Below are 24536 nucleotides of genomic sequence, written 5' to 3' on the forward strand. Positions count from 1 at the left end.
TATCTGTGTGATACAACCTCAATCAAAGAAATCAAGCAAACAAGAATTAAATGGTAAAAGGTTTATTGGGATGTTCTGTAAGATGGGAAATAGAAGAAGTAAAGACCTACAGACATACCTACCGACACGTGTTTCTACGTTTCGGCTTCTTCAGGGCAATAACAAAACCTAAGCAAAGAGAGAGGAAAAATACATAAGGGATCAGCCAACATTTTTGTTTTTTAACTGTATTTGTATTTTTAAAAATTAAGAAATTAGCCTGTATATTGATATATTAATTTGATAGAATTGTTATACAACTCTCTAGTTTATAAAACTTTAAGGTTTATACCATCACAAAAGTTATATAGGATAGCAAGTACACAAAAGAATCGGTTTTTTAAGTTTTTACTTTTTGGTTTCTTCAGGCAAAGGAACCTGAAATCATAAAAAAGAAGGCAAATATCACATTCTTCCACTTTTTCTATTTACTAAAATAAAGAACATCATATACAAGTTTATATATATTTTTTTCACTTTATTGTAATATTAATTTTGAGGATATTAATGTGAAAAATAGTTCTTCCTTCATAATTTATTATATATTTTTATCAAAAAAGGTTAATTGGTAATTTTCCATAAAATAATGTTTCATAGGATAATTATAGTAAATGTGACCTACAAACAATAAATTTTGTTTGCTTTTTTTTACAAAAAATGAATCACACATCGGTAATTTTTTTGTCTCCCTAAGAAAAATTCTCACGCAATTACTGCAATAAAATATCGAGGTAGCGATCATTTCTAATTAATCTTAACTTATTTTACATAAAATTATAGTAAAGCAATTGAGATAATTGCATTAGCCAGATCGGGAATGTGTATTTTACTATTTTTGTATTAATTGAAAATTATTTTACAGGTGTATTAAGCAGTGGAAATGAGAAAATTATCGTTTCCCATGGATAACATATTAAGCCAATTTTTTTAAGTTTCTTGCTTATTCAATGTAAATCTTACAAGATATTTATGTGATAACGTACCAGGAAGAGCATTTTTTATATTATATTCAAACATTTTTATTTTATTGTTAGTTTAGTTTATTTTGGGATATGCAGGCATTTATACTTTTAACAATCAACTAAAATGGAAATATTTATTTAAATACAAGCCTAATCTTAGTTTATTTAGTAAGTTATATAATAGCGATTAACTTAAGCACCTGTTTACAAAATAATTAACTATGCTTATCTTTATATCCACTTTATTGGTAAAATAAATTGAACGTGCTTGATATCATAAGCGTTTTTATGATTATCGGCTTAAGTAGCGCTTTGTTTTAAAGTATGAAAGTAAATAATAACAGTTGTGTTGAAACAGCAGCAGATAAGATTTTTTTGGGATTATATTTAAATAAATACACTTTTATAAATACATATAAACTTCAGTTTTTTCAGCATAAGGTTTACATACTTTATTATTGGATAAGCTTTGGAGATGGAGGTTAGACAAGCCAGATTATTAATAAAACCATTTCAAAGTTTAACAGAAAAAAGTAAAGGCTTTCTTTAAAAACATGACGATATTAAGGAATTTAATTATACCCATTTTAGTTATGCATAAATAGCATTTTTTTTTTATATCTGTTAAAATATATTACAGAAGACTAATTTATATTTTAACAGACATCCTCAAATTTTAAAACTAATTTAAAAAGCTAAAACATGAAAAAATAAAATAATATTTTTAAAAAATGCCAATCGAAAGTTAAGTGTTTAATCTTGAGGTGTTTGTCTTTAAGTGTTTTTTCCTGATCTTTAGAAATTACTACCTATTCCCGTCCTTTATATATATTACACAATTTTTAAAATAGATAACAATATAAAATCAATATTTTCAAATTTATATTAGCTTTTTTATGTAAAAATGCTAGATAGAAATATCAATATTAACCTAAGAGGGTAATTGACCCTTTTTATAAAGAGTTAGTTGTATTTCGGTTCTCATTTATATTACTAACTTATAAATACAAAAAAGCTTGTTTTATAAAAATGATGAAGAAATTTAATCATACCCATTTAAGTTATGCATAAATAGCAACCGTTTTTTCTTCAAAGTGTGTGTTAAAATATGTGGAAAATATATCGGAAAACCGATAATATCTTACTACTGGATACGGTGGGGGAATGGTGATTAAATAAATTAGACTAATAATAAAAACCACGTTGACGTTTCGTCGATTAGAAATGATCTTTAAAAAATAATTTAAAAAAAAGGTAATAATAAATTAGCATTTTTATTTAAAATAATTTTAAGAAATCTTTAACGAAACTGATGATTGGTATCATCAATAGTAATTTCTTGGAATGTATTCTTCTACATTATTTATTTTTCAGAATAAATTAATATAACTAACAACTTAAGGTTAGATAATTCGGTTATAGAGCATTTAGGTTATAAATTTATTGTTGTTTACATTTATTTAAATTTCATTTATAAGATTTGCCCTCTTGAGAAATTTAGTGAGACCAGTCTGGTTCTCTTCTGTTCTGGTCACATAATCAAATCAATAGTGCTTAACTTTCACCAGATAAGGGATCTAATTATAGAAAATGCAAAAAAAAGGAAATTTGGATGAAAATTAAAGTTATAATAAAAGAAAGAGAATAATAAAAAAATAATTATATATAAAAACATCTGTTTAAATCAATAAATAATGTAATGAAAAATATGTCTCAAAAGAACTACACTTTCATATCCATAGAACGCTAACCTCAAAATAAAACAGTTACAGAGGTTTAAAAGTTTGTACAAAAAAGTCAAAAACCTTGGTTGAACCAATTCAAGTCTGCCAATATCATTTTTATAAATGTAAATAACGAATCCTTAGGATGTAGAGACGGCTGAGCAGACAGTATTTAAATGAAGTTTAAGATCAAAATTCTCTGCAAAAGTGATTCCAAGATCTTTAACTTTAGTACATCAGGCTAAAGGGTAGTTATTTATAGAGTATGAATAATAGGAAACAATAAAGCCTTTAAAGTTCTTCAAATAAAATATGTTTCTTCAACATCATTCATTTGGTATATTTATTTGTTCTTATAAATCGAAGCAGTTTTAGTAGTAATTACAGTAGTAATTACTTCGAAAAGAATGAAATCATCTGCAAAATTGAGTTTGGGGCAATCAAAAATAAGTTTTATCAGGCCGTCTATAAGAATTAAAAAGAATAACGATCCTAAGGTTGATTCCTGCAGGACTCCTGACGTTAAATCATAATTTTAAGAGCGAAGCTTACCAATTTTAACAACTGATGGCGGTCCGTTAAATCGAAGCGAGACAGACTTACTAATATATTTGAAAACTCTAAACCTTGGATAAAAAAAAATCATGATTAATTTGATCAAAAGTTTTTTGAAAATCCATATATGCCACATCAACTTTCCAATTACTTCATCCAAATTATTTCATCCATAATCAATACTCAGTATTTTCTGCCAGATCACTTTTATGCATCTTAGTTTGGAGTAAACAGATTTGGCAGAAATGTCTTGTATGTATAGTAAAGATCTGGTAATCCATCCTAGTATTATTTTGATCCAATCTGATACAGGCTGTAAGTATTGCTGCATTCTATGCAATGCCAAAAGGTGGTTCTAGATCTATAAATATTTTTTTAGACTACAGAGTTTTCTAGTCTATTTGTCTTGTCATTTCCTTCAAACCCAAACCCTGTCATCTATGCTATATTATTTTTCCTTATAATACCGAAGGTTCTTTGCAGTGCTACGCTGCACTAGATGATGTTCGTCTCTTAAAGTTTAGTACTGCCTGACTTCCTGAGTACATATCAATGCAATATTTTAACTTTGATGCCTGAACTAGTCTTGGAGCCGTCAGTGCACGTATGAATATCGACTTCCAGCAATATTCTGCGATGCTTCCACGTTTTCTGGTAAGGTAAGATAAGTATAAGAGAATTGCTGTATGTGCGTTGTCTTATTTAGCATAATATTAGAGGGCATTACTTAACTAATATAACTGGATTTTGCCCCGCAGCTCCATTCTAACGGCAGCAATAGTTAATACAGTCAGTCAAAATGAAACTCGTACATCCCTTACATTTTATTTATTTGTTTACAAAAATATATTTTTTACTTACATAAAAAAAAATAAAATATACATTTTATATGATGGCCTTTGAAAGACAAAATAAAAGTAAAAATATATTTTTCACCAAAAGAAGTTTTAAGAAAAATGAGAAATTTAAATTTACATTCGATTTTACAACTCAAAATGAAACTCGTACACCATTAAAAATATACAGGAAAAAAACATAAAAAAGAGATTAATATTTTGTTGGTAGTCCTTTATTTTTTATAACATCTGCCAAACAATTGGGCATTGATCGCATCAATTTTTCATAATATTCGGGTGATATTTTAGACCATTCTTCTTGAATCACTACTTTTAATTGCTATTTGTTTGAAATTTCATGGTTTCTTCTTTCAAGTTTTCAATGACATTAATATCTGGACTTTGCGGTGGAGTTTCAAGTACTTTTGGACAGTTATGGAGCAACCAATTCTTTACTTTCTGTGCCTTATGCTTTGGATCATTGTCCTGGTAGAATTTAATTTTTTTTTCAATTCGGAATTTTCGGGCGCTTGCCTTTAAATTCTCCTTGAGTATGTCCAAATACATGTTCTGATCTATTATACCCTCTATAAAATGTAGATTTCCAGGACCTGCAGCTGACATACACCCCCAGACCATGACTGAACCACCTCCGTGCTTTACTGTGGCTCGTAGATTTTGTTCTTTGAGAGATTCATTGGGCTTTCTCCACACCCGTTGTTGTCCATGTGATCCGAAAATACAAAATTTACTCTCATCTGTAAAAATTACGTCCTTCCAAAATAAAAAAATCTTTGTCTCTGTGTTCTTCAGCAAAGCTTAACCTTTTGATTTTATTTACCTTACTGATCCAAGGTTTTCTTCGAGCCACTCTACTATGAATATTATTTTTTTTTAGAAAATTTCTGACTGTTTGAGGATTAACTGTTTTTCGTAAATATTTCTCAATTTCTTTTGCCAACTTCGGTGCAGATATTTTCGGGTTTTCCGCAACTTTCCTGAGGATCCAACGTCCGTCGTACGAATTAAACATTTTTCGAGAGCTTTTCCTTACTTTATTTGATATTCTATTTTCACTTTTATAACGAACCACAACTCCTTGCACGGTAGAGTGCGGCCTACAAATGATTTTGAAAATTTGTCGCAATGATTTTCCATCTTTCCAATGTTGTATAATTAATTTGCATTCTACAACGCTTGTTTGTCCACGCTGACGCCCCATATGGTAAAAGAAGGACAAAAAATTAACTCAATTAAAAATTACACAGGAGTGTTAAAAATAACAGATGCTCTTAATACCAAGTGCTAACTATAAATAATATTAATGTTATTGTAAAGTAAATATGATGTACGGGTTTCATTTTGATCATAACATTTTCTTATCTCTTATACTTTTTTATGCTCAGCATGCATTCTTTACATATTTTTGCTCAACAACGTTAACATTTTATGCTGATTGCAGATATATATAGTTGGAAATATTTTGCACGTTATTTGTACAGAATGTAAAAGAAACCTTAGGTATACGAGTTTCATTTTGATTGACTGTACCATTTGATGCATGATTAAGGCTCTATGGGGTGCTTTAGGACTGTAGGTAGAGATACAAGTGAGTTAAACCGAGCTGTCTTTCTTAAGGCTCCCGCAGTTACTAAGTAGACTAATATTTGAAAAGGGTTCAAATTCGTGCTGGTAATTTGTTGAAATACACGAGAGATCCATAGAGTTTTGTGTTCATTTCCCAGAATTTACTTTTTATTTTGCGACAGTTCCAGAGGACATACAATTTTTGCATTTTTGATTGTTTTCTCAGGACGTGACTTTTTATCCAGGGATATTCCAAGATGCTTGGTCTAAGCTGGCCTAGTTTTCTCCTTTTGGTCATTAGCACAATTACTATTTTGCGATGTCCAATACTTCTTGAATTACCGAAGAGATTTTATTATTAGATTAGAAATCTTCATTATCTCCCTTGACTGGGATCATCAGATTATTAGCATTTGCTTGAACTTCGTAACCAAAAAAATACACATCAAAAACTTATTTTAATATCAATAATAATTTAAGAACCTAGTTGCTCTTTTTTTGTATCTAGAATTATTTTCCTATGAACAACATTATTTACTTATAGATATAAAAAAGTAAAGGCTGGCTTTACAAAACTAATGACATTCACAAATTTTATCATACTCATTTAAGTTATGCATTATTTTAAACCAATTTTTTATGTCTGTTGTTTGTAGATGTTTAATATACCAGTATTATACCTGCCATATAGGAAATAATTAAAAACAACACAGATTTTGACCTAATTATAGCATACTTGCTCATTTGCTTATTGCTGTTAATATAACACGCAAAAATAAAATAACATGAAATAATATCTAGTCTAATCTTTTTGGATTCCAGTAGACCTTTCGATTTCACAAAGGTTACCTAGCTTTGCCAAATTATATTTGTTTAGTTGAGAATATTTTAAATGGAAAAAAGAGAGATAAAAAATAAAAGAAAAAAAAAACTTTTTTTACATCAAAAGTAATTTTCACATGACTAATTAGTATATCGCTTAAATATATATAAAAAGAGTCAAGGCTTGCTTTACGAAAGTGACGATGTTAAGAAATCTTATCATATCCATTTCAGTTATGCTTAAATGGCAATTGTTTTAAATATCTGTTACAATCATTGAAAAGTAAGTAAAGAAAACCGATAATATCGTCAAATTGTTCAAGATAATTTAAAAAGCTAAAACACGAAAAAATACATTGATATTTTTATAAGACACCAATTGAAATTTAAGTGTTTAATACCGTACTTCTTAGACGACGTAAAAATCGTATATCGTCAAAAATTACTACCTATCTTGCCCTTTAGATATAATATATAATTTACAAATTATAAATAAAAATATAAAACTAATATTAATAAATTCATATTAACTACTTTATTCATAAATGTTAGATAGAAATATCAATATTAGTTTAAGTAAGTAATAAGTATTTTACATCAAAAGTTTTAAAATGATTTCTCATTATATCACTTATGAATATAAAAAATGAGCCGTAAAAATAAGGCATTTTACTATATCCATTTAGGTTGCTTGTATAAATAGCAACAATTTTTTCTTTCAAATTCCTATTAAAACCGTTGAGAGTATTTAAAAAAACCAATATTATCTTCAAATTTTTTAAAATAATGTAATAAGCTAACACATCGAAAAATCGATCTAGAAATGGTAGATCCTGTAAAATTACCACCCAGCTTCTCCTTTTTATTTAATGCACAATTTTCAAATTAGAAAAAAAAATGTAAGACTAACATTTTTAAATTCACATTAACTACTTTATTTATAAACGTTAGAAAAATGTCAATAATAATTTATACAGGTAATTCATATATAGTATCTAAAGATAGAACTGGCTGATCTGCCAAATTTAATTAAAAAAATTATTGATAAGTAAATAGACATATAATAATATCATAAAAAATAAAACAATGAATTCTCTATGGCACCTTAATATAAATTCATAATGAACAAATCGTATATACTGCTATTTTTATAAGCGTAGTTTCCGTTTGATAAGACACCCGTCACCCCTTTTTATTTGAATTTTCCTAACAAAAAAAGGGTTTTATTATTTATTTATGATGAATACCTACACTGTCCCTACAGGAAGACGGGTTTTCGTAACTTGTATTATTTACATTTTGATAGGCGACTAAAAAATGTAGGTTTCAAGATCAGCAACGACAATGAAGCCATGGAAATAGTTAATTTGTTTGTAAAAGGGGGAAGTTTTCTATTTTGTTATCTTATTGGTATTTCTGGGATTTGGCACTTGGCACATAGCACTGCAACGGTATAAGGGAGATTAAGGTAAACTTTTTGAGTAAGGTTGATAAATTTCATATACAAGTATTTATTTAAAAAGTAACATGTTTTCACTTGAATGCATTAAAATGTTATAAACCTATATATATTTAAATATGGAAAGCTAAATAAATATTATGTAATAGAACTGTGATAAAACTAGTTCACTAATAATTTCCGTTGCTTTCACAATAGCTCTTATAAATGTATGTAATCAAAACTGAATCTAAAAAAAAAACATAAATTCAAAGGGTAATTCAATTATGAATTGCACTAAGCTAACATACCATATAATTTATTTTCTATAAGCTCCTTTTGGCTTTATCAAAAATTGGTAGATACGTTCACGAAATAACTGCTATAGCCTTAACGTTTAATTAAACACCTTATTAAAAAAACCATATAACTAAAGCATATCAAGTATCAAAAAAAGGGGTCCGAAAATAAGATTGCTAGTATACCGAAATCTCAGACAGATGCCTGAAATATCCGCTAAATTCCCATGGAGCCAATTGCGATACATCTGTTCAATTGTTTAGCTCCATAATGGGCAAAAATTACTAGTATTTTACAGTTGAATTTCTGTGGGAAAATTTGAAAGTTTTATTGATACTAGAGGGGTCAAGACGTGACCAACTAATAGCACTTGAATGCTGAAAATTTGGTCGACATGTGTCCGTTTTGGTCCTTCGAAGAGGTTTTCATTTTTGATAAATATAAACAGATGATTTAAATTTAAGTTGGCTAGTAGTAAAGTTTTGAGAGTCTGGTTGCCAGATATGTCAGGTACAACGGTGTACTGTTTGTTTGGATTTTTTTTTGGAAAAACAGGCTTTTGACAAGTATTATTACCTTGACCAGATGGACATAATTGCTGGAATATCCGTAAAGGGAGCTGTATAATATTTTTTTAATGATTTGTAACTTAGATTATCAATTTATGCAAAGCAGCGTATATTTAGCTTTAGGATTTCAAAATTTGAATTGTCTTCTAAACTTAAATTTAAGGGTAGTTTACCCGCACTATCCAAGATTTTTGAAAACAGCTCAGATTTTCACCAACACTAATCTATAGCACACTACTATAGCACACTAGCTCTTTTACTTTATGCTGATATTATTACATGCAAAATTAAACTTAGATAAAATAACCAGTTTGACATTTTTGGACTACAGTAAAGCTTTCATAATTTTCATTTTTAAATCACAAAGTATTAAATTCATAAAAGACAAAAGAAGAAGAAGATTAAATTACAAAACGCACATTACAGCCATAAAACGTAAAAAATTATTTAAAATCCCAGAAAAACCAAAAATTATATCAAATTTCTGGAAGATCGTAAAAAAAACAGTTCAAAACCTAGCCAAAAGATTCTTTTCAATTCCTTAAAAATAAAAAAGTTACGTTAAGAATGAAGATAAAAAAAAGATACATTTTTTTAGCCTTTAAGAAGTTTACCTTCTTCAAAAAATACATATTTAAAGCTTGTAATATAAATTATATATTTTTTTTAAATCAATATTACCGTAAGTAAGTAATTAATCTTTTTTTGCATTAAAAGTAAGTTTTACACAATTCATCCGTATATTACTTATAAATATAAAAAAAGCCAAAGATTTTAAGCAATTTTATCATATCCATTTAAGTTATGCATAAATAGCAAATTTTTGTTTTCAAAATGTATGGTAAAAATCAATTAAAGATATGTAACAAACATCGGTAATATCCTCAATTTTTTTTAAATATTTTAATTTAGAAGAGAAGCTTTTAAAAAAGATAAAGATAAAAAAGAGATACAGAAATGACATCGGATGCCTGCAGCAAAATGCCGAAATATGTCGAGAAGAAATTGTATCAGATACCTGTAACTTTAACAAAAGAAAACATTTCTCTAAAAAGATATAAAACAATTACTGCAAAAGCTTGGAAAATGTTAAAAAATTATTTTATTTCCTCTATTTTTTTTAATAAGAAACTTAAAATGACATTTAAAAATTGACATTTTGAAGATACTTTAATAAATCTTAACACATTATGTGATAAAATTTTATGTTTTGGGGACTTTAACGTAGATATGGTTAAGTTGGAGTCGAGTAGGGTTGATGACTTAAATAACTGAAATTTAGTTGACTCTGGTATTATAAATATACATATATCGGATAATTTTTTTAACATACTGTAATATACGAGTAAATAAATTAAATAACGAAAACAATACGTTTTCTTACAGACCTTTGACACGAATTAACTTTAATAATGTTCACATTGATCTAGAAGGTGCACCCTGGCATCAAATTTATGATACTGAGGATATTGATGAAAAAGTGTCTGTCCTTACTAATCATATGCTTAATATACTAGATATTCACGCACCTCTTACTGGTGAAACTTGCAAAAATAGACCTTACTGTTCTTGGATTACTGATAATATAAAAATAATGAAGCAACACAGAAATCGGGCTTTAATGCGCTTTCGAACAACAAGAAATTTGGAACATTGGAACTATTATAAGCAGATAAGAAATTTTACCACCACCGCCGTACGTAATGAAAAATAGGCTTATTTAAATAACAAATTTCAAAACTGCAGTACTCGAGACAAATGAAAGGAGCTTTAGAAGTTGAATATAATAAATTACAAATCTAGACAAATGCCCGAACATCTAAAAAAAGTCGATGAACTTAACGACTGATTCAATCATTTAACTTCTAATATTACTCCTCCGACAAACGAAACCTTCAATTTCTATAAATCTAATCAGCAGTTTCCACCATTATTTTATTTTACATCAGTGGATGAAAATTTAGTATGAAATTTAATTATTAAACTTAAATCTAAGGCGTTTGGGCCTGATAATTTTAACACAACATTAATAATTCTTTTTTGTCTTTTGTATAAATAGTTGTTTGTTAAACTCGTACTTTCCAAAATCTTGGAAGTCTGCTTTTATTTTGCCACTTCCTAAAAATAATAATCCCTTAAATTATGGCGAACTTAGATCAATTTCAATTTTACCAGCCCTTTCAAAAATCTTGGAAAAAGTAATGGGAAAACAAATTACCGCCTATGTTACTGATAAGAATATTATATTACAAAAACAGTCGGGATTTTGAAAGGGATTTAGCTGTGTTACCGCTCTGTACTGATGTCACTGATGAGGTTGTCGCCAGTTTGGACAAGGGTGAATGCAATGATTTTAATACTGCTTGATTACTCTAAAGCATTTGATATGCTAAATCACGAACTTTTGATTATTATTTTACATTATTTCGGTTTTAATACTACAGCTACTAAATTAATTTTATATTTTTATGTGATCGATATTGAAAGAGGTAATTTTTGTTTAAATGCCGACCTTGCTCTAGTAAATAGAGTCTCGACAGATCATTCTCTTAAATTGAATCCAGCCAAGAGCGTGGCAATGTTATTTTGTGGCGATAATAGCACAAGGGTGGTTTTGGATCATGTCCAACTAATTCTTAATGGAGAACTTATCCCTTTTCATGTCTCAACTAAAGCTCTAGGCCTAATGATAGACGTCAAGCTTAAGTTCACAGATCACATTACAAGTTGTCTTAAGAAAGGATTTTCAACGCTAAAAAAACTTTACAAGCATAGATCTTATTTGTCAAAAGAAACAAAAAAAAATGATATGCGACTTATTAATCCCATTTCTTCCTAACCCATTTTAATTATGCAGATACAGTATAGGGACCATTTTTAGACTGCGCTAACTCTGCAAGAATTCAAAAATTACAGAACTCGTGCATAAGGTTTATTTGTGGAATTAGACGTAGGGAAAGGGTATCACATTAATTAGTTGATCTTAGATGACTTAGTATGTTAAATCGCCGAGAGTTGCACTCCATATGTTTTTTTTATAAAATAATGAAATTTAAAGCACCATTATATCTCTATAATAAGCTGAGATATCGTACTGACGTTTACAATATAAATATTCGCAGACATGACCTTTTGTCTATACCTTTCCATAGGAAAGAAATTTTTAAAAAGTCATTTTCTTACAATATTGTTTCCAAAATTAATAAATACAAAATTTGGGATTTTTTTAAATCTACATTGGCTTTTAAAAAATCAATAAAAATGTTTCTTTCATCTAAACACAATAATATTTAATGCATTGAAATAATTTATGTTATTTCTTGGTAATACTGACATCTCTGGTAAATCAGTCGCCCTGGTTCTGCTCTCTTTTGTGCCGGGATTCCGTGTTTGGATCTGGCACGCGTTTGGAAATATCAATTTTTATATGTATATTTGTATGTATTTTTCTCTACTATAAGAGTCTACAACAGAAATATAGTCAATATACCTGTCCTCCTCGTTCCTCCTTTCCTGCCTCCTATTAGTAAATAATAAGTAAGCCTCTAGTAGGATAATTTAGATTTCTTGTCTTTTCGGTTAGTTATGGATGTAGGATATGCATGCTATTCGTACAGTTTATAATGTGGTTCGCGACTTTTTTTTTAAATTATAAGTGTAATATTCAAGGTCCTAACAGCTCTTTCTTCTGGAGTAGCTGAAACATGACCTTTATTTCCTCTTTACAGTTACATGCTGAATTAATAGACACTGATGATTTTTTTTCTTTGTATTTATATTGAAAACTTATTAATATCTATGAGTGAGCATATGTAATATCTTATGAGAAAATATAAACTATCTATTATTATTATTATTATTATTATTATTAATTGTCTGAAATGAAAATTACAATTAGTTTAAAGGTCTGGAACATATAAAAAATTACTTTAACTTTTCTTAAGATATAAATAAGATTTCCAAAATGACCTAAAGACATAAAAACGTCCTTTAAACTTTTTTATTACTTGAGATATTTTTTATAAAATTTCGTACATGCCTTTGGAGTAATATACATATATCTTATCAGTGATATCCATACGTGATTTTTAATTGAATAATCTTAAAGAAAAATGGTACGCCATTGCTTTTCCTAAAAACAAAAATTATTTCTCAAATTACCATTAAGCTTGAAGCAAATTTAATTTCCTGTCTCTTTTTTGGACGATGCAATATTTTCGAGTAATAAAATAAAAACCATTATGTCAAATTGCATTATGTTACATAGAAATGAAGAGTTTTAATGTAGAAGATCTACACTATCTAAAGAAACATATAACTAAAGATCAAATGCATCACCTCCATGAGCCTGAGATGGAAACACATGATTCACTGTCAAAAATAATAGATTTATGAATAAATTCCATCCAGTGAAAAGAGTACATCAAAGCAAAAACGATTAAGTATCGGAATGATTATAAAAATAATTCTACCTACGCCAGCTGAATTGTGAAGAATTCTTGGATATCTGTAAAGTTAGCATAACCTGCTGTTGGCATCTTCAGCTCCATTTAAAGGCCTATGTCATTCGTAAAAAAATGAAAATTAAGGTTTCAGTATTCTTAGAACCAAAATATCAAACATCTTGCATATAACTGGCACTTCACTGAAAGTTCCCCGAGGTCAAAGAAGTAAAAACAAAGCCAATGAGTATCCTTGTCTTATACAAGGTGTTTCAGAATTATGGGATCAAACTTCTGGGGGTTATTCAGTGCAACAGAAGAATCAATTTGAGTATAGGAACCTATGTCCGGAATGCCTCACTACGCCACTACGCCCCTAAGACGCGTTAAAATTTATAAAAAACATTAATTACCTAAATAGGATCTGCTGTATTTATTTTTACCTTTTGTACATGATACCATAACAACAATTGTTTAAAATCAATACTTATCAATGTCAATTCTCAATGTCATGTTTAAAATTTTAGAGCTTACAATTTTTACACATTTATTGCTAATGGAAAACTTTACCAATCAAGAATTGACGGATATGCATTTGGCATACGGAGCAACGAACTGCAATGCACGAGCAGTATCGCGGTTGTATCATGAACGTTATCCCGAACGACAGCATCCTGGATACAAAAAGTTTATTGCGGTTCATCGGCGGCTCGCTAAGACAGGCATGTTTAAGACCAAGATGCATGATACTGGTGTTGCTCGAACCGTAAGAACGGTCGAATTTGAAGAAGAGGTGATTCAGCGAGTTGCCGATGAACCATCAAATAGTACACGTGACGTCGCTAAGAATATGAATACGAGTAACGCTTCCGTTTGGCGGGTAGTACACGAGCATCAACTCCATCCTTACTACTTCCAGAAAGTTCAAGGTATGACTGCAGCCGATTATCATGCTAGACTTTAATTTTGTCGATGGCTTCTGGATCACATCATTCCACAACCAAATTTTTTACGATATGTTTTGTGGACCAATAAAGCCTCTTTCACAAGAGACGGTATTTTTAATAGTAGGAATAGCCATGTTTGGGACGAAGAAAATCCTAGAAAACGTCAGAATCGTTGGTCTGTCAACGTATGGGCAGGCATTGTTGATGATTATTTAATTGGGCTATACCTTCTACCGGAACGGTTAACAGGACCTATTTATCTGCGTTTCTTGGAGAAAGTTCTCCCATAACTCTTTGAAAATGTTCCACTAAACGTTAGACAGCAAATGTAGTTTCAGCATGATGGAGCGCCGGCTCACTTTGCTGTACAAGTACGCGGGTATTTGGCTCAGCAGTTTGGACATCGTTGGATTGCCAGAGGTGGAGCAGTTTCTTGACCTCCTAGGTCACCCGATTTAACGTCGCTCGATTTTTTCTTGTGGGGACAAGTAGAATCAGAGCTAGACTTAATTGAACGAATAACAGCAGCATTTGAAATCATTCAAAACGAGGATCAAATTTTTAGTGTAGTCCGCCGAAATCATCTGCGGCGTTTAAATCGGTGTATTGAGGTTGGAGGAAGACATTTTGAACAATTGTTGTGATGGTTTCATATACCAAAGGTAAAAATTAATGCATCAGATCCTATTTAGGTAATTAATATTTTTGTCTAAATTTAAACGCGTGTTAGGGCCGTAGTGACCCATTTCCGGACATGGGTTCCTACACTCAAATGGATTCTACTGTTGCACTGAACAACCCCTAGTTTGATGTTTGATCATATAGTTCTGAAACACCCTGTAGATTTCATGTTCTTAAGTAAGCTCTAAAGTATAAGTAGAATCTGAGGTGCTGGCATGAATCAGAAGTTTACATAAGGATCCTGTGATCTTGTCAGCTTTATTAGAAGCCAAAGAACTTAGAAATACCAATGAGGCATCTTGGATTAGGTACAAAGAGCTTGAGCTCATCTCATTCTTCTCTAAATTAAATGAAGAATTTTCTTGCAGAATATCCAAATTTCTCGAAGGAAATTCTAACAGAAGCTGATATTTGTTAGCATTAATGAGATCCTGAAAGGTAATCTAAGACACTTAGGATTCGCTTTGGAAAACCCGCTGATTAATAAATGGATTCTATCAATTTAAGCTACTAACAGGGCCAGAGGTTCACTTAAGAATCTTGATGGATTTCTTAAGAGTTGATTACTTCGCCAAGAGTAATCAAAAGCCAACGAACTTACAAATGTCAATGGGTCACGTTGGTTTCACGACAGTAGACTAGGTAGTCGCTTACCTTGTCGTCAGATAGTTTTTGTAGGCGGTCAGATAAGTGTCGAGGGCTTTTGTCAGTCAAAGTAAATGATCGAGTTAGGTAGCATCCTGAACCTATTTGTTGTCCATGAGCTTAAACGGATCTACTTTAATCGAGTAAGCTTATCTTATTTTTCTCTTAATAAAATGAAGATTTTTTTTGCAGAAGATACATAATTTCAATTTTTTACTCAAAAACATTGCATCGTACAAAAAAAAGGCGATGAATAAAATGCTACGATTTGAATAAGATTTTTTAGAAGTAATTTTTGTTTTTATAATAACAATGCCGTATGGACACCACTGTTAAAAACAATTAACATAATTTTAGATCAAGAAATGTCTTTTGTTACTCCAAAGCCCTGTATCAAATTTAATAAAAATATTGCAAGTAATAAAAAAGTAATAACTAAAAAACATATTTTTATTTGAATCCTTAGCTGCCTGTGTTGCAAAAATGATATAATTATGTATGTATGTCTATAAAGAGAATCCTAAACATAGAATGCGCATATCGACACACTCTGTATATTAACTTTAACTACATACAACAAAAGTACAAATTTGGTTAAAAGTTTTGTTAAACAGATGTTCTTAAATTAAAAACAGGTTACACGTGTTTCGCGCCTAAAGGCATCATCAGACCTGATCAACAGATTCGGTGCCTTTAGGAGCAAAATACGAGTAAACTATCTTTAATTAATAATATATCTTCTGTCCTAAAACCAAATTTGACTCCTGTGACCCCTTTAAATAAATTTTTAGTTGCCTTGTTGTAAGTGAGTTTCTCTAAGAAGAATTGGACATTTTAAATCACACTGGATCACTTTAAATTTAAACTACTTTATTTGCATAAAAACTTGTTTAAAAAAACTATATAAAATTTTAGTACTTCCTCTTAATCCTTTGCGCTCTTCGCGTATAATCCATGTAATTCGTAAAGCACAAAATATTGTTTTAAATACCCTTTATCTGCTTCACCAGAAATAACTTCTTATTTGAATAATTTCAAAAAAAATTAATTTTGTTCTTCCTAGTTTATATCTCTAGGTGGACCATGGATCAATGTCCAAGCATGCTTTTAAGAAAAAAAAGTACACAAAGAAAACCAAAGCATGATCAGATAAATCAAAACTTTGTAATTCAGCTAGAACAATACACTTAAATGATGGTGTCAAAAGCTTTAATAAAGTTGTTGCAAAGTGAAAGCAAAGTTGAGTGAAAAATACACAATAAGTCTGGTTGTGCAACGGTATAGGATATTATGTTCAAAAAAAATATTTAAATCCGTTAAAGCTTCGAGTAATTTTTTATTGTCTTAAAAAATTTAAAATTACATGAAATCTAATTATTATGTTCAAAATTTAGTAGTAGGATAATAGGGTTAGGGCCAGCAAGTGTCCAGACCCTCCGTAACGTTCTTTACCCCTCGAACTTCGAAAGTTTATTCATAAAGTGTCATTTAAGGTGGGCAAGAAAACCAGTAATATGAGTAATAGGACATTCGTTTGATTTCATTTACAACAAAAAAACTTGTTTTTTTAAGTCAAAGATTGTGTGAAAAGGGGTGAATTATAAAATCCAAAGCATAATATTTAAATTTAAAAAACACTTGAGAAAATTAGGTTGTAGTTTAACTGCGTCTTATCTTAAACGTTTTAAGTATATAAAATAAAGCTTTAATAGATAGGCTTAAATATTCTAAAAAAATCTCTCGAGTAACACTCATATTAAAAAGAAGCTTCGAAAATAACATTAATAACTTGCCTGGACTCTTTAAACTAGCCAAACTTATGCATAACTTATAAGCATATTTTCAAAATAACTCATTAAACGAGTCGGTACTTTTCCACGTAAACTTATACCTTAATATGTCGAGGGCCTTTGGTCGATTACTAAATGGTTTAATTTATTTTATTAATATTGAATTTAAAGACTGTGGTGAGCTATAGGGGCTATTAAGCACATATAGAGCTCTTGATGGACCATCTGATCATGCTCCACTACAGGCCAACAGTGTTGGAAAAATTGATGGCGTTCTCTTTGGTCTGAGAAAACTGTAAAAGTTTGTTAAACAGAGCTATGTTACATGTCAAATGATTTTGATATTCGGATATCTTGCTGAATTATCTATAACTTTAATATTGCGACGAATAAGGTAAATTGCACTACTGCCACGTGCACTTACTTATAATGTCCATGAACAAATTCTATACCCACATTTCCAGGGCAATGGAAGCAGTGAATGACATTTGTTGAATTATCTCTGTACTGTGATCGTATAAAGACTAAATTGTCATTAAGCTATCCCAATGAAAAGTCTTCCTTAGTTATCAATGTTATTTTTAAGAAAACCTGGACTCACCATATACCGCTGTGGTAACAAATATAATAAATGAAATCATTTCTTTAGTTAAGTGCTTCTGGTTGCCTAAAGCGTTTAATACGTGGTTCATGGTGTTATGTATAAAAAACTAGAGTAGTATAGGATTGATTGGACTGCAGTTATGTCCTGTTACTCGCATCTTGGAAAAAGAGGCAGATCGCAGTAAGTAATGGAAAACAGGGTGAACAGGAGGTGTATAGAATTGTAACATACAGGTTTCTATAAACGTAATTGTGTCACACGTTAAAAGTAGATCAGTTATAAAGGTCCTCTTGTTGATTAATAGAAGACCTAGAAGAGTCCTTGTGTCTTTGACATACATCTAGTAAGTCCACTTACATAAAATCTATTTCAAGATTCGCAGTTTGAACAAGTTACTTTTATTCCCATAGCACCTACCAATTGACTTTGTAGTATTGACGTTCCTTAATAAGTCAAAGCCGTGAAACCCTGAGAGAGAACCATATTTTTCAATCAAAAACTTTCAGTCAAAGTATCTTTCAATATATGTTTAATTAAACTCTAGTAAAGAAAGTGTATACTATTTTGACCTAACCAAAAAACTAACTACATTTTAATAATTAAAAGCAGTTTTTTAAGTACAGGTTGATTTAAATATCAATAACGAACAAACAATTAAACCTGACATTTTTCAGTTTGGGGTCCAAGATATTTAGTACCCCAAACAGTCGTATTTTTTCCCATCAAACCAGCCCCTTATAGGGCCATTTTGCAACCTGTATATTGCAAACAAACATACCGCACAAGTGTTTCGGCAATGGCCCCTCCAAACGATTTTTTAACCCTTAAAGTTTCGTTGCCTACGTATTCATGAAGGGCAGTTAAGGTGGGCCAGAAACCAGTATAATGAGCAATAGCACATTAGTTTAATTGTATTTAAAATAAATAACCTGTATTTCCAAGGGTAGGGGATAAAAGGGTGTCCAGCGGTAATTTTCCTTTTACTTTTAAACACCTGTGTTGCGAGCTCTCATGGTTAAAGTTTAAATAGCAAAGTTACTCATAACAATAAGCACGTCATATTGCGTTAAGTTATGATCTCACCTCTAATAATTTCTTTGGTAATTTTCAATTATCTACTTCTAGCCTAAGGTAGAACTTTGCAATAAAGCAGCCTTTGCTTAATTGTTGAGTTATTAATTACTGTATTATCTATCTTTCACAGAATAACGGTGTACGTTCCGATCTGGGTTTGACGTCGAAAACTATTATGAATATACATAAGGTTGCATAACAATTATTATTTATAGGAGAAATTCAGATTGAGATAGCCAATATAAAAGTATTAGCTCATATGAATTTATATGTGATTATGATGCTTATAAGTGGATACGTAAATGTTATAAATATATAATTTTTGCAACAAAAGAAGATTAGGCTACATTGGCCAAAGATCAGAACTCAGTAATTATTAAAGATCAAAAAGTTAACTTTAATTTATTTTACGCTATTTTAAGTTAGCAGAGAGAAATATGTAATCCAGTTAAAGACATTTAGGAGGGTTTTCGATTTCATTACATACAAAATATTACATCATGTAAACAACCGCCGCTGCTTCAATAGGCGTATCTACTTTGTTGTCTATGGCAATTTACTCAATCAGTTGAATTTGGACGAGTACAGACTTTAGTTTAACGTACACTTCGCCGGGATGTGATCTGGGAGGATGAGTTCTTGTGAGTGACTCAAATTTATCCACTATGATTTAAGAAAAATTCGCAACAAAAAATCTAATAGACTCAAATCACACCGTCGCGGTGGCCACCACTTCCACTTGAAACGACGTGTTGTCAAATCACTAGTGCAGAATGTCTAATGAAGAAACAAATTATGAATATAGAGAAATGCAGGTTGCCTTATTAACGGAAAGAAATTTTGGCCCTCTACTGAAGGTGCAATAATTCGATCTAATTTTCACATTTGTAAGCCATAATCTATTACCAAGCTGTTTAGCTAATCAAATTTTAAAGATAGCATAGTCAAATCCTGTGCCAAATTTGGGTTCAATTAGGCTCGGAAAATTCGAATTCTAAGACGGACCCAACTTAAAAATACTACTAAATGTCATAACCTATGGACACTCCACTCGATTAAAATTTGTTTTTTCTAACATATTTCCTTTTTATATTTTTCAAGTAAATCTATGTTGACGAAAATAAAGAAAACACAAAGTCATGGTCTCACAACATATAATCACAGGCTACAAGTGTTTTGCCCTAGTAGCTAAGGCATCATCAGACCTTTAAAAGCCATGCACAAACTTCACACTACAAATTCTATTATGATCAAGACGAACACCCGCTAAATGTATGTATATGATGAAATTTCCTTAATTGGGCAAATATGTATATAATATAACCTCTAAATTTTAAAGTAGGATCACACACAAATCAGACTGACATTTGCCTTGCAGTAGAGTTATCAAGTTAACAAGACAAGACAATGTAACCTGTAAATTTAACTTTTTGTGCCAAAAAAAAAATTAAAATTCTGTTGTTTGTTTTTTTCTTTATTTATCTGAAAAAATGTCCTTGGGTAATATTGACATACACATATGTCATGTGCAAAAAAGAATATTTCTTCTGTAATGTAATGTACTTAAATTTTAGGTGTACAAATAAAACACAACTGTACCATTTTATGTAAACATAAATAAATAATTTAATAATCTGAAAAATAAAAATAAACAATATTTCAAGTATTCTAATACAATATATCATTAATACTGATAGTTTATAATTGAATATAATTTGTATTATTATAATAATAGTCTTGGACATGTTATGTTTTTATCTCAAAGATTGCAATCAATAAATAATCAGCTTAATAAAAGAAAAGTTTAAAAATAGTAAACTTTTTTGAGTTTTCTATTCGCTCTGAAGAAGGTCTAATATAGGCCGTAACGTTGGCATTAGAAGAAAAAAAGTTTTGAAGAGCTTGGATTTTAATTCACTCCTTATCCAACTTAATTCTTAAAAATTAACAAAATTGTGTTTTATAGTAATAGATCGTCTATTAAAATTAAAGTGATATAGAGTTGGCTTGTTATCAGTGTACTTAAGAGTTAAGTCTCTTAATGTGACTATATTAGTACCACCTTGATCACAAATCGTTGCACAGACCCTTATCAATTGACTACAAGTCTTTAACGCAGGTAATAATTAAGTTTTTAAAACCATTGTCTTGACTGTATGTTATATAAAAAAATAGGATACTGGCATTTTATAGGGTTTTGTAAAAACTCAAATCATGAACACAAGAACATGATTTGGTTGAAGTGTTTACCCATAAAGAACCTTCTAAGTTTCGAAATTTTTTAACGGGATTTTTTATAAAAAAATAAATTTAGAACTTACAAATATTTCATCAAACATTTATTGCTAAGGCGCTATCAATCAAAACATCAGTCATCAAATATGTAGTTCGCTCATAAATTTTGCCTGCAACTGGTTTAATTTGTTTACAATTTTAAAGTTTATTGGAGAGTATAGCTTGAAGACGTGTTATTTAGAAAAAATAAAAAGGCATTGGCTTTGTCTTTCATTAACCACTTGCAACCAGAAGGTAAATGATCTGCATTTAGAAATTAAGAGTTAATCAATCCTTTCACTACAGTTCCCTTCTATAAACTGAAACTATCTATCAATAAAGAGACTTTAAAAAAAGCAATATGTGCTTTTTAATTTTTCAGAAGTAATCTCAAGTTAAATAACTTGCTAATGAATTTATGGACATTGTACATAATTTTCTACTAATGAGTTAAGCTATCTTTTGAGAGACCAGAAACTTAGCAAGAATTCCTTTCTACTATTGTGAAAAAATTATTATCAATAAAATTTGTTAGAATATTGAAGAATAATGGAAATTTGACTGGGCATCGCCTGATAGACAGTTGAAGTGAACATACCACTATGTCTACAGTCTTTGAACTTGCAACTTGAATTTCATTGTCAACAAATTGGCAACCTAAACATAAGTCGCAAGAGAGAAAGAGCAAGAGTTATTATATTTTGAGGCTATATACATGATAGTAGTCCTGGTTCTAGATTATAACAAAGAATTAGATAATCATGAAATTTTTATTAGTTTTATAAAAATGGTAAAATTTTGAAAAAAATACATAACATATATGTATATAGAGTAGTATATTTTATATACGTCCTATATTTTAGTGACTTCTTCAAAAGAAACTACAAGAGAGTAAAAAGTATTTTAATATATAAAAGAATTTAACACAACATAATGATGAAATGGCGAATGAAAAATTACTATACATGCTAATTAAACTGCAAACAAATTTACTAATTATTGGTCATATCATCCGAAGAATCAGTAATACAACACAGTAAATTTATAGAATTAATATAAAATACAATAGTAATATATACATTTTTAGTGCAGTCGAGAGACAAGAAAGTAATAAAAAGAAACAAAATTAAATTATTATATTTTGAAAATAAAGTTTAAAATAAATAATAATTTTTAAGTACCTACATATTTTTACCAGCTCATGTTTTATCCACTCATTTAGCACATGTTGTTTTCAGCAAGGAATCCTATGCCTAGAAAACTTACCTCACTCAAAATTCTATGCATTTTTATTAGACTCAAATTTGTATACCACACTGCAAATAATGCTCTAAGTAGGACGATTTTAACTTTTTAAAAAATCATCTGAAGTTGTTATTAAATGCTATATCCGTCCATGATGATTCGGCAAAATAAATTAAAGCTAATTTAACAAATGTAGCTTCAAAAATATACTCGCTGTCGACTTTCAAATTTTGGAACCCTTTTGGACGACAATAATTCACTAAATATAATAAGTATTAAAGTACTACACATATAACAATAAAACCCACTTATTAAATAAACTATTTAGCAGTAAAGGAAAAAAGTTAGCCACTCATTTGCATTAGCCTGTTTAAGAAACTATGAGTTCATTATATCAACGCAGATTCTGTAGGTCTGATAAGAAACTATCTTTATTAACGAAAAGTTGGAAATTTTATGCATAGTACTTTGCTCAGATGAGGTTAAAATTTTGAAAGTATCTACAAAGTCGCAAATAAAAAGAGACTTTTTTTTAAATGTCTATCAGGAAAACATAGGAATCCTACTTTATCATCTAAACGAAAAAAATTGATCTGACAATTTTTAACTTTTTCCCTTTTTTCCTCCGTAACTCCTTAATACAAAGTAGAAATCAGAATTTGGTTTCTATCAAAATCGGGTGGATGAATGATACTTTTACTCGAGTATTATATAGCTAAATCATAGTAAATGCTCAAAGATTAATGTATTTATAGTTATAGGTATCATAATGAACATGTTTAAGAACTTAATGTCGGCTGCAATGTTAGTTAAATATTTTATACTTTGGACATCAGTCGGGTAGTACTAAATCAGCAAAAGAGGCCTTAGAAGTTAAATAAGTTTTTAAAAAAATTGAAGGTTCTAAGGACCACATGGTCATATCCCTAAAAATAATAAAGGTAAAGATCTCTAAATTGGACCACAGAGAAAATTTAATTTAAAAAAAAAAATAAAAATAAGCCTTGAAAGTTAAAAATATTTTTTTAAATATTGAAAAATTATAGGGACAAAATGCTCATATCTCCAAAAATAATAAGGCTGGAGATATTAAAACTGGAACACAGATCCCTTCAATTAATTCATTAGATACTTATTTTAGATATTTTTAATTATAAGATAAGCCTTGGAATTTGAAAAATAGACAAAATTCTAGGGATAAAGTGTTCACATCTCTAAAAATCAAAGATAGATTTTTGATTAAATATCCCTAAGGCTTTCGATTTTGGTAATGATAGTAATGATAGGTACATTAACGTCATTAAAACTTCCTATAATATTTCAGTTATAGAGATTGGCTACCAAAGAATCCTGATTTAAATCCTACTATTTAAGATATACTTAGGAGGCACCAGAAAAAATGGCAAATGCTAGATTAGGAAAATGTGCAGAAGATCGACATATAAAAGCAAATACTAGGTTTACGATAAATAAGAAACTTATAGAACTTCCAATAGGAATATTTCCAACAAAGAAATGTTTATTATTAGGAGTTCAAAGTTAAAGTTGAGGTATAGGGGCTAACATAAATTATTTATAACGAGCTTAGAGTAAAGTCAATTTGAACAAATCTATCAGAAAAAATTGGTTTTAGTTCAGTTACTACATATTTTACGTAAAAATAATCATGCGTCTTTACTGTTCCTTTAAGTGTGAATTTTTTTTTCTGCGGTAATTTTATACATGTTTTAGCCACAAAAGGTGTGACTCGATACGGTTACTAGAAATATTTATTAAAATTGTATTTATTTCCTATTTATATTAATTTAAAAGTCGCGCCAATATTTCAGCGTTTTTTTTCATTATTTTAAAAATGGAAAATCATGAAGAAGTTGTGAAATCTTAAGTAAATTAAAATTGTTGTCACAGTAGTCAGAGTAGTCAATCTCTAAAAATAAAAAAGTTAAAGATTTGAAAATTGTAAGACAGATTCGTTTAATAAATTTATTGAATTATCTATTTT

The 24536-nt window shown here is 29.7% G+C and overlaps 1 long non-coding RNA gene across 1 annotated transcript; it reads left to right on the forward strand.

Annotated features, from left to right (window-relative positions):
* Positions 1-15035: 15035 nt before the first annotated feature.
* Positions 15036-15903, forward strand: LOC126745269 (uncharacterized). The gene is made up of 3 exons (XR_007663492.1): positions 15036-15210; positions 15271-15340; positions 15410-15903. It is a non-coding gene; the product is annotated as an uncharacterized LOC126745269 (long non-coding RNA).
* Positions 15904-24536: the final 8633 nt, after the last annotated feature.

This window comes from Anthonomus grandis, chromosome 15, assembly GCF_022605725.1.
Source record: "Anthonomus grandis grandis chromosome 15, icAntGran1.3, whole genome shotgun sequence".
Taxonomy (NCBI): domain Eukaryota; kingdom Metazoa; phylum Arthropoda; class Insecta; order Coleoptera; family Curculionidae; genus Anthonomus; species Anthonomus grandis.